Genomic DNA, 14752 nt, shown 5'->3' on the forward strand with positions numbered 1-14752 from the left:
ACTTGGCAGGCTTCTGACACACGCAGCTCAGCCTGCCCTTGCAGTCCTCTGTTTGCTTTGGAATGTTCTTCCTACAGCCGTTCTGCACAAGTCCGATTTCAGAAGCTATGCAATCCAGCGAGTGGCGAGGGGTGGGTCTGGGGAGTAGGGTGCTGGGTTCTCGAGGCTAGTGCTGTGTGGCAGGACCTGGGAGGCTGCTGTTCCCACCCTGAGCAGGGGCCTTTTTGCTCCGTCCTTCTGTTGCAAAAAGCTGGTGTGGGGACTCGTGGGACATCTCTCCAGGCCAGAGCCCAAGTGGAAGTGGCAAGGCTGGGAGAAGGGAAGCTTGGAGATTGTCTTGACCAAGGGGATTTGGGGTCTTTTATTACTTTGTTCGCTGCTTTCCATTTGGTTGTGAAGGAAGATGGGGAGAAGGGGTACGGGAGGAAGGGTCTGCTATGCTGGTGTGGCTGATGGAGACAAGGTGGGGATTGGTCTGGCGCCCTGTTGCTATCTGTCTGACTCCTGGAGGTGGCTCTTAGGCCCTGCACATGGCATCTGACCTTGGCTCCCTGTGACCTGTCTCCCCACCCCTGTCACTTCTTCCTGGTGTCTTTTACTGCCCAGGCACTGTGAAATTTGCAGTGGGGTCACACAGATGAAGAGACTGTCCCTAATGGCCAGGAGTGGGCTGGTTAGCAAAGAAGATACCCACAATTAGCCAGGCTCCCAGCAGAGGGTTCTGAAGAGGGTCTCAAGAGAGGGGCTTCTAGACATGCAGAAACTTGGAATCTGGGAAGGCTGGAAGGCTGAGAAAGCACTTCCGAACTCTGTAGGGTCTGACAGGGAATCTTCAGAAGGTGTTCCAGGTTGGGGGGCTAGCAAGGAAGAAGACCTGGAGGTGCTAAGGGGGAGCAGGAGTGGGGAGAGATTCTGGAACAAGGGAGAATGCAGGGCAGGGATAAAGTTGGGGAATCAGAGGGGTACCTTGGAAGGATGGTAGGGAGCCTTAAGTGCCATTCTAACAAGATTGGTCATCCCTGGCAGGTTTGTGAGTTTATGAGTGCCTTAATTAGAGGTAGCTCCAAGATACAGCTCACTTGATAGATGGGCCACTGCGTCTGGGGCTGGCAGTGTGGTGAGGGGGTTGGGCAGAGAGAAGTGCGTGGAAGGCATGGCCAATGACAAACCAGCTACTTATGTCCCTAGTACCCTGACTCTCTTGCCTGGGGCCTTAGCTTGGGAATTGAGGGTCCTAGTCCTTAACCCCACTGTTAAGTCTGGGTGCCGAGGGACTAGAGCCTCACCCCCAGCCCCGGTGGACACTGCTGCCTCCTCTCCTGTCTTGAAGGATAAGGAACCTCTTGACTGGTTGCCTGGGTAGTGCCCAGTCGGCATCCCTTCCTGGGCCCAGCCTGGAACAGCTAAAGCCTTCCCCCTCCAACCCGGCCCTGTCTTCTGCCTCCCCTGCTCAGGGCCCTGAGTGTCAGATGTCAACACCCCAAGAAAACGTTTGATGCTCAGAGAGAGGGTTCTCGGTGAGCCTGAGGATGGCGGGGTGGCAGGGATGGGGGAGCCCAGGGCTGGCACTTGAAATGTGTCCTTGTTTTATTAAAGTTTAAAATTTAATAAAACAAAATTTGCGGGAGATGTTCCAGCTCCACATACATCCTTTGGCTTCTTGCTGATGCAGCATGTGGGGGGCACAGCTGTGCCTCCCCATCTCTGGATGTCAGAAAGGGAAGGCGTGGTGGTTACCGGGGCCTCACAGGGGTGAGGGCAGTCTGGTGGCACGGCCCGCACTTGCTAGACTGGGAGTGGGCCGGAGCTGGGCCAAGGTCAGGCCGGGCCAGGGCCAGGCCATGCCTTTGGTGCTCTTGTTGAGGACCTCAGACCTCCAGTCAGTCCAGTCATGTTTCTGTCCTCACTGCAGCAGCTTGTCCTTGATTGGGTATTGAGGGCACATGGAAAGCTCTGAATACTCACAGGAGAGGAGCAGAGCAGAGGAATGAAGGGACAGATTGCAGAGCCAAACAGCAGGATCCCAGCTCTGCCAGTTCCATGCTATACTGTTTCTGAGCCCTTCTTCATCTGTAAGATGGCAATAACAAGAGCTCCTCCCTTATTGTGGTATGGCTGGAGAGCCCCCGTGGGGTGCCAAGCGTGGAGCTGCATTCAGTCAACACTAAATAAGTGGCTTTTTTGCTTTTTATTCTGGGCTAGGTGCTGCTGGGCATCAGGTCACAGCCCTACAGAGCCTTCATTGAACACAGGAGGCAGGTTCATGGACACTTGAAATACTTGGAGTATGCTAAGTACTGAGTGGAACTCAGTAGCATGTATATGTAATCTGGGGAGGCTTCTAGGAGGAGGCGATTTTTGGCCTGGTCTTTTAGGGAGCAGGGAGGATTTCATTGGAAAGGTCTAGAGAACCCTGAAAAACACAGTCTCAGCCAGGTGACCAAGGTCACCATCACGGGTGATAAGTCATGCAGATGGTGTGTACCCTGCATGTGAGAAGGGCACTTTACCTCTCTAAAACCCATCACTTCTGTCTAACCACGAGAAGAATTTCGGGTCCATTCCAGTAGTGCGGCATCCTACAAAACACCTGACCAGTACCCGTCAAAACTGTCAAGGCCACCAACACCAGGAAAGTCAAAGAAACTCCCAGCCAAGAGACAAAGGAAGTGCCTAAATGTAATGTGATATTCTGGATGTTATTCTGGAGTGGGAGAAGGACATCAGATGAAAACTAATAAAATCTGAGTGAAGTATGGACTTCGGTTAAGGAGAAAAGGATCTAAGCTCATTTTCTCTGAAACACAGCACTGGGAAAAGCCGAGCATCTGATTTTGGGGGGGGGGGTAGGGATGGGGTAGTGGGGGTCGGGGGTATTCCCGGAGATTGGTCTTTAGCTAAGGTTTGGAATTCCAGCCCTCCCTGATGCGAATGCTAATGATGAGGACAGTGACAACAGTAATATTAGCAACAGTGACTAACGAGCCAGACGTTGGCCGGCTAAGGCAGGGGTCTGTTGGCTTGGGCTCTGACCTCCTTCCCCGCTTTCCTCTTAGAGCGTGTTCCTCAGGCTGACGGCCCATCAGGAAGGCTTACTGACAGCTTACCCAGCACGGGCAGGGTTCCTGACCCCTGGAGGTCACAACAGGCCCGGGAGACAGGCTTCCGCACAGGCTGTGATGAGTGTTGTGGAAGGGGGCACCTGCTTAGCAGGAGGATGGCGGAGGGGGCACCCCTCAGGGCCTGGTTCTGAAGCTGAGAGCAGTGAGCATGCGCATGGGCCTCCAGGAGAGGGCGCTGCTGCGGGGCCTCCCATCCTTGGAAGCAGTTCTACCCCCTGGAACCGAGCTTAGCCCCTCAAAGCAGCTGGGTGGCAAGAGTTTTTAAAAAAAAATCAGAGAAACGATTACAATTTGGCCCAGATTCCCAGTGCAGAGAGTGCAGTGAGACATTTGCATGAAGGCCTTGGAGGGTCTGGAGCTCTCTGCTGTCATTCGTGGATTTCCTTTTAATCACTATTTATTTTTAAGTATCTGTCTAATGTATAATAGAAGCTTAGACTTTTGAGGCCATCGTCTCCCCTTTCAGCTCTGTTTCTGAAATCCCATTTATGGAGGACAAACAGCTTTTGGGTACAAGAGTCTTTGCCTCTTCAAAGAAGCAGTTAGCGGGCTGTTCTCTCCTGACCATCTATCTGTGGTTAGGGCAACAAAGTGAGATTATTTTCATTCCATTTAAACTCTCTGGGGGTCTGGCTGTCGAGGGAGGCAGCTGCTGTCTTTGTTGGCTTGTTTTCCTCCTAAAAGGTAGGTTTCTTGGGGTGGGGGTGGGGAGGCAAGGCGATGGCCCAGCACTGGGTCATCTCTGCCTCTTGGCCCCCATCAAAGGCCCGAGGAACTGGGCCCAGCATTTCTCTGAACTTCAAAGAATCTCTCAGCAGGATCTTTGTGGTAATGACTCAGGAGGGTATGTTTACGGAGTTTGTGAGTATTTGTGCATGTGAGTGCCCCAGGCCATGTGGTTGGCTGGATTTGTTAAAAAGCACACTCATTCCGCGAGCCACACTTCGTGGAGCACCGGCTGTGCCAGTCACAGGTCATACAAAGATGTCAGGTCACCTTCCAGCTTGGCGGGGTGGTAAATCCGAGGATGGGGTGTAGGGGGAGCTCAGAGGAGAGGCACCTGACCAAGTGGGGGAAGGTTTCCTGGAGGAGGTGGTATCTAGATTAAGCTCTGAAGGATGAGTAGAGGTTGTCCTGCTGATACTTCCCTCCTCCAGTGGAGAAGCATGGGGCATAAACTCTGTCATGGGCTGACCTGCTATCTTGAGAGAAATATTGTTTCTCTCAAGGAATGGGAATGTGCCCAGACCCATGCAGCTTGAAGGACTGTGGAGGTGACAGTAAGGGGCTGCCTGGAGTGATGGGGTTGTCTCAGGCTGGGGAGGGGAGGGTGGGAGTGTTCCTGATCCTTAGATCCTTGAGACTAATTCGGGGACAAAATAATTTGGGAACAAATAGTAGGTGTCCCCCGGCAAGGAGGACTCAACCAAGAGGTGATGTAGGGGGGCCACCAGGGACCTCAAACGGTCTCTCCTGCGAGGACCCTCGTCTGGGGATCATTGGCCATGATCTGTAGCCAGGGGTGGGGAGAGGTGGCATGCTCATCAGAACTGTCTTCCCTTTCCCCTGGCACTAATGGCTCTTGCTGCTTTCGTTTAACCTCAGAGTGGCCCCTTCCAGTGCCTGGGGGTGCTTGTTCCCAGCTGGGGTTTGGAGGACTTCTGGGAGCCTTCTCAGGAAGCTGGAATTGTGAGGACCCCTGGGCTGGGGTCCGTGGAGTCTGGCTGAGACAACACTGCCTCTTGGCCCCAGTGTCTGGAAGCCACTGGGGCGCTGGTAGAAGGTTCCCTGGCCCCTTGGATGGCCAGGCCCTGGAGCTGTGTGTGTGACTGGGCCGGGCACTATGTGAGGGCTGAGTGCTTGGGTCACGTGGCTCTGTTTGCGTGGCAGCATCATAGGGCCAGGTAGTGGAAAGCCTAGGTCCTGGCTTAGGGATTGGTTGGGTTGTGTTGTCTGGCCATCTAGCTTGGCTTTGCCTGTTTCTTCTTCTTCTCCTTCTTCTTCTTCTTCTTCTTCTTCTTCTTCTTCTTCTTCTTCTTCTTCTTCTTCTTCTTCAGTTTTGTCATCTTAAAGTGTGGTACTGAGAGCATATGTGGCATTCAGTGCTTTGCCAGCGTAGGCCGGTATTTCCAATCTTGTGCCCCCAGTGGGCCCCTGCATTCAGGTCCCCTCTTCTCTCCCAAATCCCTCCTGGGCCTCAGAGATTCAGGATCCAGAATGCACACCAGGGCTGGGCTCTCCAGTGACTCTGCTCTTGAAACACTGGAAGAAGTCAGAGCAAAGGATGGGAAGATGAACCCAGTAGCAAGCACCTCAGAATAGCTCCTCTGACAGCTTGGGATGGGTAGGCAGCACTAATTTTATCTGCCGGCATTTCCTCGATTCACATTGACGGCAAAAGGCCCCTCCCCGATCGGGCCAGATCCCTCCTGGTGGCTTTGGAGGAGAGGTAGAGCTGCCGCCTGCCTGCCCAGCTCCTGGACGCTCTGTGTGAGCATAGAGATGCCCTGTGAGAGCCCTGTGGAGGGCTCAGGAGCCCCCTCCCCTGTCCGGGGCTCTGGGCCTTCTTGCCTGAAGATTCTGAAGATTCTCTCCAGTTTTCTGTCTTGCAGGGAAGTGAAGTCGCTTCAGCTGATGTTTCAGATGCCGACGTGGACAAGTAGTAGAGCCGAGGTTCCCAGTGGGGACTTCCACGTCCTATAGCAAGTGTTTGATCGTTTGTGGCTGCATTTGGACTGGATGTTGAAGGGGGCTTGTCAGGCCTGTGGACCCTGTGGTGCAGGGGGTGGCAGGAGGGAAAGGGTCTTGAGAGAAGGCCACAGCCCCGCTGGACAGGACTATGGTAATGACACAGATGCCAACATTAGGGTCAGAAGCGGGGTGCAGAAAGGCCGGCCCTGGGGGTGGTGCCTGGTGGAACAAGCATCCCAGTTTGAATTTGGGGCCTCCAGCCATTGGGGGACTAGGGGGTGTCACACACCCAGGCAGACTCCTTCGTGGTGGACTTGGACACGGACAGCTGCCATGAGGAGAAGACAAGAATTAATTGGCCAGTATGTACTGGAGGAAATCTTCATTCTGCTTCTTAGTGCTCAGGTCTTGTTCTCACTGATAATTTCTGTAAAGTGAGCATATAATGGGAAGAGACATACGGTGGGACTCAAGCCTGTTTCCTCAGCCCAGGCATAAATAATTCACCTTCCTTTTTATGTGTCTTCACAGAGCTTCACCGTACGACCTTGGCCATTATTTAAAGGTGACTTGGTCTTTCCTCTCGGGTTTGGTGTTGAAGACTCCATTCTGTCTTTCTTTAGTGGGGGATGGATAGTCCTCCCCTGAATGCCATGACCCAGCGTCCTCAAGCTAGAAGGGCCTTGTTGGCCACCCTCCTGCCTTTGCTAGGGACATGGGCTTACCTTGTAACTATTGGGCCCGTGGGGCTGGCAATCCCTGGCCCCATGGACACACAGGGCAAGGCTGTCTGGTTACCCTTTACATTTCATAGATGAAGAGGCTGAGGCTCAGAGAAGAAAAGGAACTTGCCCGGGGTCACCCAGCCAGTGGGTGATGGAGCAGGGTGTTCAACTCAAGTACATGATTCTAGAGGCTACACTCTTAACCACTGCCCTATGCAGAATCTTCTGGGGGCACAGGGGAAGGCAGGCAACCCAGCTGAGGGCTGAGCGTGAAGGAGAGAAAGAGGAATTGCTGGAATTCTCCTTGAGCTCTGTTCTGGTCATCAGTAACACCCCCCCCCCCCACTCCATACTGTAAAACCACAGTCATTTTCTATTATCATCGCTCCTGGTTGTGGGGGTAGTTTGGGCTCCTTTGTGGGTTCTGGTTTGGGGTCTGTTGTGTGGTTGTAGTCGGATGGTGCCTGGGGCAGGGTCCATCCCCGAAGGCTTCCTCACTCATCTGGGCTGGTGTCAGGCTGGCTACAGGCCAGGACTTTAGCGGGGCTTGTGACGGCCTGTCCCCATAACTGGGGCTGCCCATGCATGACAGCCACATGGTGAGAAGGGCCGAGCTGCACTGTCTTTTCTGACTTAGCCTTGGGAGCAAGTCAGCATCACTTATGCTGGACTGTCTTCACTGGGAGGGTCATTAAGACCAGGGGGAGGGGAATGTGACTCAGCCTCTCCATTGGGGGGGGTGTCAAGGAATTTGCAGATGTGTTTCCACAAATCCAGGATGAGACGATACGTGGAAGGATAAGGAAGAAGATGAGCCGCACAGGAGAGAAAGAGGGAAGGTGCCCCGGCTGAGGGTGCCGTGGAAGCAAAGGCTTGGGAGGGACGAGGGAGCCTGGTGGAGCAGAGGAGACCAGCGGGTGCAGTGGTGTGGGGGGTGAGGGGCGCCTGTGCGGGCCCTGGGAGGCTGCGGCAGGGGAATGGATATTGGCTGGAAGGGGAGGGGCCCATTCACGGCTGGCTGCCCTGGTTTAATGCTGAAGGGTCTACATCCACATAGATCTCACCCTTAAAACCAAAAGCCAGTTTGTTGAATTCCTCACAGGGCCTTGAGAGCCGCTGGAGACAGAGCTGGGCCCATGGGTGGCAGCTCGGGGCTGGGAGGTTCACAGAAGCAGACTCCATGCTGAGTCTGCTGAGCCGTAGGTGGGGGGCCCTGAGGTCTGTGTGTTCCCCTCACCTGCTCGCCCACTTCCACCTGCTTCTGATGTGGTCCTCCCTCCTGCCTAGCTGCTCCTGGGTGTCCAGAGCCAGGATGAGGGAATAACCTAGCGGGTAACTGGGGGAGGGGAGAAGAAAGGGAGGGGAGCTTTTGAGAAGCTGAAAAACACACCCTTTTGAGGGGTGTGAATTACTGGCCCTCAGTCAACAGTCTGCTTTTGGAAATCCCTGTTCCATGCTGTGCTCACCTGTGAGGGGATGCTTCTGGGCCCGTCCCTCCCTTACACGTACCCCAGTGCCAGAGCTGGCTGCTGTGGGACCTGCTTCTCCGGTTGGCAGGAGTGGAGGCTTGCTCCAGGGCGTGTGGGGGGAGGGCAGTGGGGTTGGACCCATTGTCTCTCCACAAAGGCAGGTGGAGGGTTTTCACACAGAGCTCTGATAGACGGCATTCTAAAGGGGGGGGGGCGCCAAGACTGCACCCCCTGATGTACGCCTGCTGCATAATACCCTCCCCTTGCGTGTAAGTGGGACGTGGAAATGCGAGGGACAGCACTCCAGTGATTGTGTTACATTGTGTGAGTCCCCCAAGCAGCAGACTGGAGAGTCTCCCGAGGGCTTTGAAGAAGTGAGCTCCCCTCCCGTGGAGAAGGCCAGGTGGCTAGGACCTGAGGACAACCCCAGCGCGTGACCCCTCATTGATAGCCTAGCCAGCAGGAAAATGGGGACCTCAGTCCTGACGTACAAGGAACTGAATTCTGCCAACAGCCTGGATGAGTTTGGGGATGGATTTTTCGCCAGTCAGGCCTCCAGCTAGAACACCGTCCAGCTGACACCTTGATCTTGGCCGTGTGAGACACTGAACAGAGAATTCGGTGGCGCCGTTCCTAGACTGCTAACCTCCAGAACCGTGAGGTCACGAGTGGGTGTTGTTTCCGCTGCCAAGTCTGTGGTCATTTGTTACGCGGTCGTGGGAAACAAATGCCGCAGGTAATGCTTATGTCTAGCTTGTGGGTGACGTCTGGGCCCTGGGCAGTCGGGGCCTGGGGTGCTGTGGCTGGGGTGTGGCTTGGTTCCGGTGGTCAGTTCTAGACACCTGGGCCTTGTGGATCACCTCCCACAGAGCCCCCAGTCACATGACAGCCCACTTTTTATGGCCTGGTACAGCCACATTTTATTGTCGAATTAGTAGGAATAATAGCGGCATTTTAGTGGCTGATTGGGAGCCATATATTAGCCATCGTATTAATAAGAGCACAGTGACAGGAGACCAGTGAGAGTGAGGAAATGAGACACGGTATTTATCCCCAGTGCAAAATCTTTTTTATTATTAAAGACACTAGGTTAACTGAGGATAGATTTAATGTCTGCCAGTAATTTTATTGGATAATCAGCAGCCCAGGGTCCCCACCGCAGCCTGAGCTCTGGAACCCTCACTGGGGCCATTGGGCTCTTTGGAGGAACCACAAGGCTGGGAAGTTGCAAATGTGGGCACTTGCTTGGGATTTCCTCCTGGGCTTGGAGGTATGCAGGCAGGCCCTCCCCCCACAGCTCCCTCTGCTCGCATCCTGAGCGGCCCGCATGAGACAGGGCGAGTCCCTCACTTACGTGGGGAGGAGCAGCATGAGGTCAGTGCAAATTCTGAGGCGTCTGAAGACAGGGATTGCCGGAAGGGCATCGGAACAGGTGCAGGCCTGCCCTTGACTCCAAGGGGAGCCACCTGTCAGAGGACCATGAGACTGGAGGGTCTTGTATTCTGGGGACAGCCAGCCTGTATGTGTCACCTTGTAATCTGTCCCTCTGGTGCCTAGCTACATCTGCTGCTAATGGCCCAGCCTTGGAGAGGAGAGGTGTGTCTGGCACTGGCTGGAGGAGCCCCATAGCCAAGCCCCTGGGAGGGAGGAGCTTGGGCTGTGGCCATGCCAGTGGCTATGTGTGGTGGAGCATGTGTTCTGGGAAGGGGACCGCGCTGAAGACCCCTGCGAGCTCTTAGGCCTTGGAACGCTGGAGAGGAGGGCTAGAGGATAGAGTCCTACGACACAGGAGGGAAAGCCAGAGTGTAGAGCTGCCGGTAGCTGGAGTCCCAGCCAGGTCTTCTTTCTATAAACTCGTATAAGCCCCCTAACTCTGCTTTTCTTTCTTTCTTTCTTTCTTTCTTTCTTTCTTTCTTTCTTTCTTTCTTTCTTTCAGATTTTATTTACTTATTTGAGAGAGAGAGAGTGAGAGAGAGAGATCACAAGCAGGGGGGAGGGGTAGAGGGAGAAGCAGACTCCCCACTGAGCAGGGAGCCGGACTCAGGACTTGATCCCAGGACTCTGGGATCATCATCTGAGCTGAAGGCAGACACTCAATTGACTGAGACACCCAGGCGTCCTCAGCTTTTCTTGAGCTCCAGTCCTGGCCCCCTCACTGCTTCTCTATGGCTCTCCTCTGAAGACTCAGCCCTTCTTTCCTCTGGGCCTTCTCAGGGACCCTCACCTGACCCTCTCTTTGCCCTTTCTACCACCCCCTTTGCCCCTGCTGCAGCAGACCCTGGGAAGAAGAATACTCCTGGTGGCAGGTGAGGGGCTCCTGTGGCACAGGGAACATGGCACAAGAGAAAGAACATGGGCTTTGGAGCACAAATGCCCTAGGTTTATACCCGCCCTGCACTGTGCTGGCTGGGTGACATGGACCCCAGGGACATTCCTTCCCCCGAGTCTTACTGCCCTCTGCTGCCAGAGACGACTACCACCTCTACCTCCAGGGGGTGGTTGTGAGGACGAAAAGAGAATGGACATCTGTAAAGGTCTTTGTAGGTTGTCTGGCACACTGTAGATGCTCAGTATCAAGAATGTTATGATTTCTGGAAGGACTCAGACTGTTGTATTCTCAGGGGAACCTCCTGGCCACTACGGAGGTGAATTTGCTAACTTGTTCATTCTTTCTGCAAGTGTGTGGTTGTGGGTGTTGGTGATACCGTGTGTGCCAGGTAGCAGGTGCTCTGGGAGGGTTTATTGAGTGGATGACTACAGGGATTATAGACCAAGTTCCTCCTCTTGGGGAACTCAGTCTTGCGGGGCAGGGTGTGGTGTTGCTTGTGAGTGGAGATATTTTCTGGCTTTCCTCTGATCTTACTTTGCTGTCCACTGCCAAGGAAGCCTTGACAATGTCTGCATCACTGTGAGCTGGAGAAATTGCCCCGTTCCTCTGTAGCCTGACATTCTTTTGACAAGAGATCTCAGGGAGAAGTGCCTGTGATTGTATCCTCCTCAAAAGAAGAGACCTCAGCCCCATGGCAGGGGATTGGTGGAAGCTTGCAGACACAGACAGCATTGTCTTGGCCTCCTGTGGGTACTAGAGGTCACTATTCCTCCTGCCGTCCAACGGTGCAATTCCCTTGCTTCTGTCAAGCCCAGAACAGACACAAAACTGCACAGACAGTGCTCAGTTGAGAGTGGAGAGGTGAGCAGTCATCTTGGGGAAAAGCCTCCTGTGCTGCTCTGGGGAACTTGAGCAGGGTTTCTGGGGGAAAGCATGGGGCCCTTCCAAGAAGATTTGTAGGAACTGATTCACTTACCCTTACACTTCAGCTCCTTTCAGAGTTCAGGTCCTTGCCTCCAGATTGTGTCTCCCGATCTCCGCTCCCGTGTAGACTGCTGGCCTGGCGGTGTTCTGGCTTGAACAGCCAGCCTCGGAAGTAGTCCATAAAACAAAGGTTGGCCTGCCGCCTGCTGCCCTGAAATTGAAGAGAGCATATCGGAAAGTGAGTGACTGTGTCTTGCTGGGCCTGTGAGCTTGTGGAGGGCATCTCAAGGGTCCAGGAGCTGGCGGCCTCTGGGACCACGCGACCTTCACTTTCAGAGGTTCATAGTGCAGAGACCAGCAAGTGTCCAGGACCCCGTGACGGTTTAGCAGTTCTAGAGCTGACGACTGGAAAATCTGTGGGATTGTTTATTGCCTCCATTTTTTATTATCAGCAAAACTTTAATTACAGCTCTCACTAAACCTACTACCTTCTGCCAGCATTTACAAGGCCATAAATTTCCCCTTCTCTCCTTACACAATCTGAACCTCCAATAGGGCAGTGCATATGCACTGGAAGATATTGATTCCCCAAAGAAATTATAACAGCATTTGTTCTCAAGTAAACACACAGAGAGGCTATTATAACACTGAGGAAGAGTCGATTGTCTTTGCTTTATTAAACAACTCAGCTCTCAATTGGAAGCACATCTAAATTATCAAGAGATTGGGAGAACAGATAGGGAGCGATGCCTGGAATGAGGCTTTGAGTGGGAGGACTCTCCCCTGCAGAGGTTAGAAAGACAAGGCTTTGTCCCTTTCTCCTTGCTTCTCACTCCCTCATCAAACCCATTTGCTCCTCCACCCCTCACCCCTACAGTCCTTTAGCGCTGAAGGGACATTGATCGTGGCTCTCAGCTAGGGAGTGGGCAGCTCACTCCAAGCTGGCAGGAATGAAGCTTGCACAAGGCCTGCCAACTGGCTAATGGCCCCATGTGTATTGGCAGACAGTAAACACAAGCCTTTTAAAAACTTCTTGTTGTGTTACTGGCAGGTGGAAAAGGTTGATGCATTCATCAGCCTAATTTGGAAAATGGTACACAGCCCATCTTTTTGCTTCTGAACACCCAGAAATGCATCCCACTGAGCAAAAGAGTGATCAGCCATGACCTCACTCCCACTAGGCAATTTGAGACAGAATATTTTATTATAAACAACTTGGTTCTACAGTCCCACAAGAGCAGAGGTGGAACCAGAAGTGTGCGGGTGTTCTATACAATGTTGATATGTTCTATACAATGTTTATGGGGTGTTAATTGGCATCCTGCTAATGAAAAGATAACTTCCCCCCAAATCCATTTTCCATGATCAAATAAATTCATGAGATGAGGGGGAAACAAATATCTTTGCTGCAGGACTTTTCAGAGGCTGTATGTTAATATGCATTTACACTCTGGAAAGGGGAGGAAATAATACGTAGAGTTCTTTGTATTTTTTTTTTTTAACAGAATTTGCATCATGTAGGATCAGAGTTTTTATGGAATAGTCTGTGGGAAGTACTGAGCTGAGGAGATAAAGCAAAGGTAGAATAGATCATGGAGAAGCAGTTTGGATTTTCTTTTCTGTGCTGGGTGAGAAATGAGCCTTCAGAGTGGGTCTGAGTGGGTAACCGCAGTCAGGCTGTGTTGGTTAGAGTGGCCAAAGTCTTGCCAAAATGGTGCCTGAACTCTCACTGGGCCTCTGAGATTTGCCCAAAACTGATGTGATAACTGCTCCCTACCTGGAAGGTGGGTTTAGCCAAACTAAAGGAAAAGCTCCAAATCAGGGATGTCCTTCACCAAAGCACAGTCATGGCAGTCCTATCTTCATTAAAGACAACTCCAAGTTAATAGAGAAGGGAATTTCTATGCTTGGCAATGACATTCTAGCTTCTTTTAGACCAACCTGCCATCAAGAAGAGCTGGAGAAGTTGTGGTAGATTGTATTTCCCAGAAGACCACATCCACATCTCTTCCATACTACATGCTCATGTGTGTTGTGTCTTCTTACGGCATGACATTGACATTCTTGCATTGAGAGTTGAGTTTTATATTCCTTCCCCTTGACCATGAATGGACGTTTGTAATAGCCTGGATCAAGAGAATGTGGTAGAAGTGAAGCTGCATGAGTTCTGGGACTATGTCATAAAAGCTTCCACCTGTCCTTTCTTTTCTTTCCTGGGGTGCCCATGCTGTGGGAGCCCTGAGCTGACTTGCAAGAAGTCTTCTCATCTGAAACCTCCGTGCTATAGCAATTACATGGAGAGATTACACGGAGTTAGTGAGAGATGGCCAAGGAACCAAATGCCCAATTATTTCAGTCTTTCCAAAGTAGGTACCAGGCATGTGAGTGGAGGAGCCTTTGAGATGACCCTAGCCAAAGCTACCATGTCACTACAGCTTACGAGAGACGCCCCCCCCCCCGCCAGAATCACCCAGCTGAACTGTTTCTGAATTCCTGACCACAATCACTATGAGAGATAATAAGTGATTGTTCTTGTTTGAAACCACTGAGTTTTGGGGAAATTTGTTATGCAGTCATAATTACTAGAATACAGTTCCATGGAATTCATACAACATGTTGAAGGCTTTAGAAAGCTATTGGAACAACAAAGGCTTGGCTTAAGGGGGCCTATATTCTTGAAAGATGGGAAACCCAAGGAGGAGAGCCAGATCTTTAGTCCCACTTTCACGCTCAGGTTGGTTGTGGACTCAGATGCCACAGCTGAGAGGCGGCGCAGGAAGTGGCTGCCAAATGGCTGAGAAGCTGATTGCTGCTTTTAGCATTTTCATGGGTCTGTGGGGGAAAATTGGGGTTCGGTTCTGCCAAGTAGGAAGGGCCCTGGTAAACTCCCCAGACTTTCAGCTGCAACTTCTAATAGTTAAGTTGAACCTGAAATAGACTTGCCCTCAGACAAGCTGAAGCCTACCTTTCATTTTATATTACTTAAAAATATTATTTTTTATTATTTTTTAAAGATTTTATTTATATGAGAGAGACAGAGCATGAGTGCAAGTAGGGGGAGGGGCGGAGGGAGATGGAGAAGCAGACCCAGCATGGAGGTGAGGTAGGGCTCTATCCTATCATGACCTGAACCAAAGTGAGACACTTAATTGACTGAGCCACCCAGGCTCCCCTGAAGCCTGCCTTTTAAATCAGCTCAACCACTGACAGGGTTAAGTTCATATGTCCCTACTGTGTTTGTCATCAGAAACAAAAATGAATTTTCTTTTGAGAAAGACAGCATGATCTGGAAACTCATATTATCTCTACACTATCTGGAATTCACTAAAAAAGAACTAGGTATATAAAAGACAAGAACTGACTAAAAACCAAGGGAAAATATATGATAGCATAGACTGGAAGGGAGTCTGGCAACTGAAATGATCAGACGTGGACTTCAAACCAACTGTGATTAATACGCTCAAGAATTTGAATGGCAACATAGAGAATTCC

General features: G+C 51.9%; 1 protein-coding gene across 1 annotated transcript in view; it reads left to right on the plus strand.

The window, feature by feature from the left end:
* The window catches only part of FSTL4 (follistatin like 4), a 617506-nt gene that overhangs the window by 18483 nt on the left and 584271 nt on the right, over positions 1-14752 (plus strand). The gene's annotated exons all lie outside the window — the stretch shown is intronic.

This window comes from Ursus maritimus, unplaced genomic scaffold (assembly GCF_017311325.1).
Source record: "Ursus maritimus isolate PB19 unplaced genomic scaffold, ASM1731132v1 scaffold_5, whole genome shotgun sequence".
Lineage (NCBI taxonomy): Eukaryota > Metazoa > Chordata > Mammalia > Carnivora > Ursidae > Ursus > Ursus maritimus.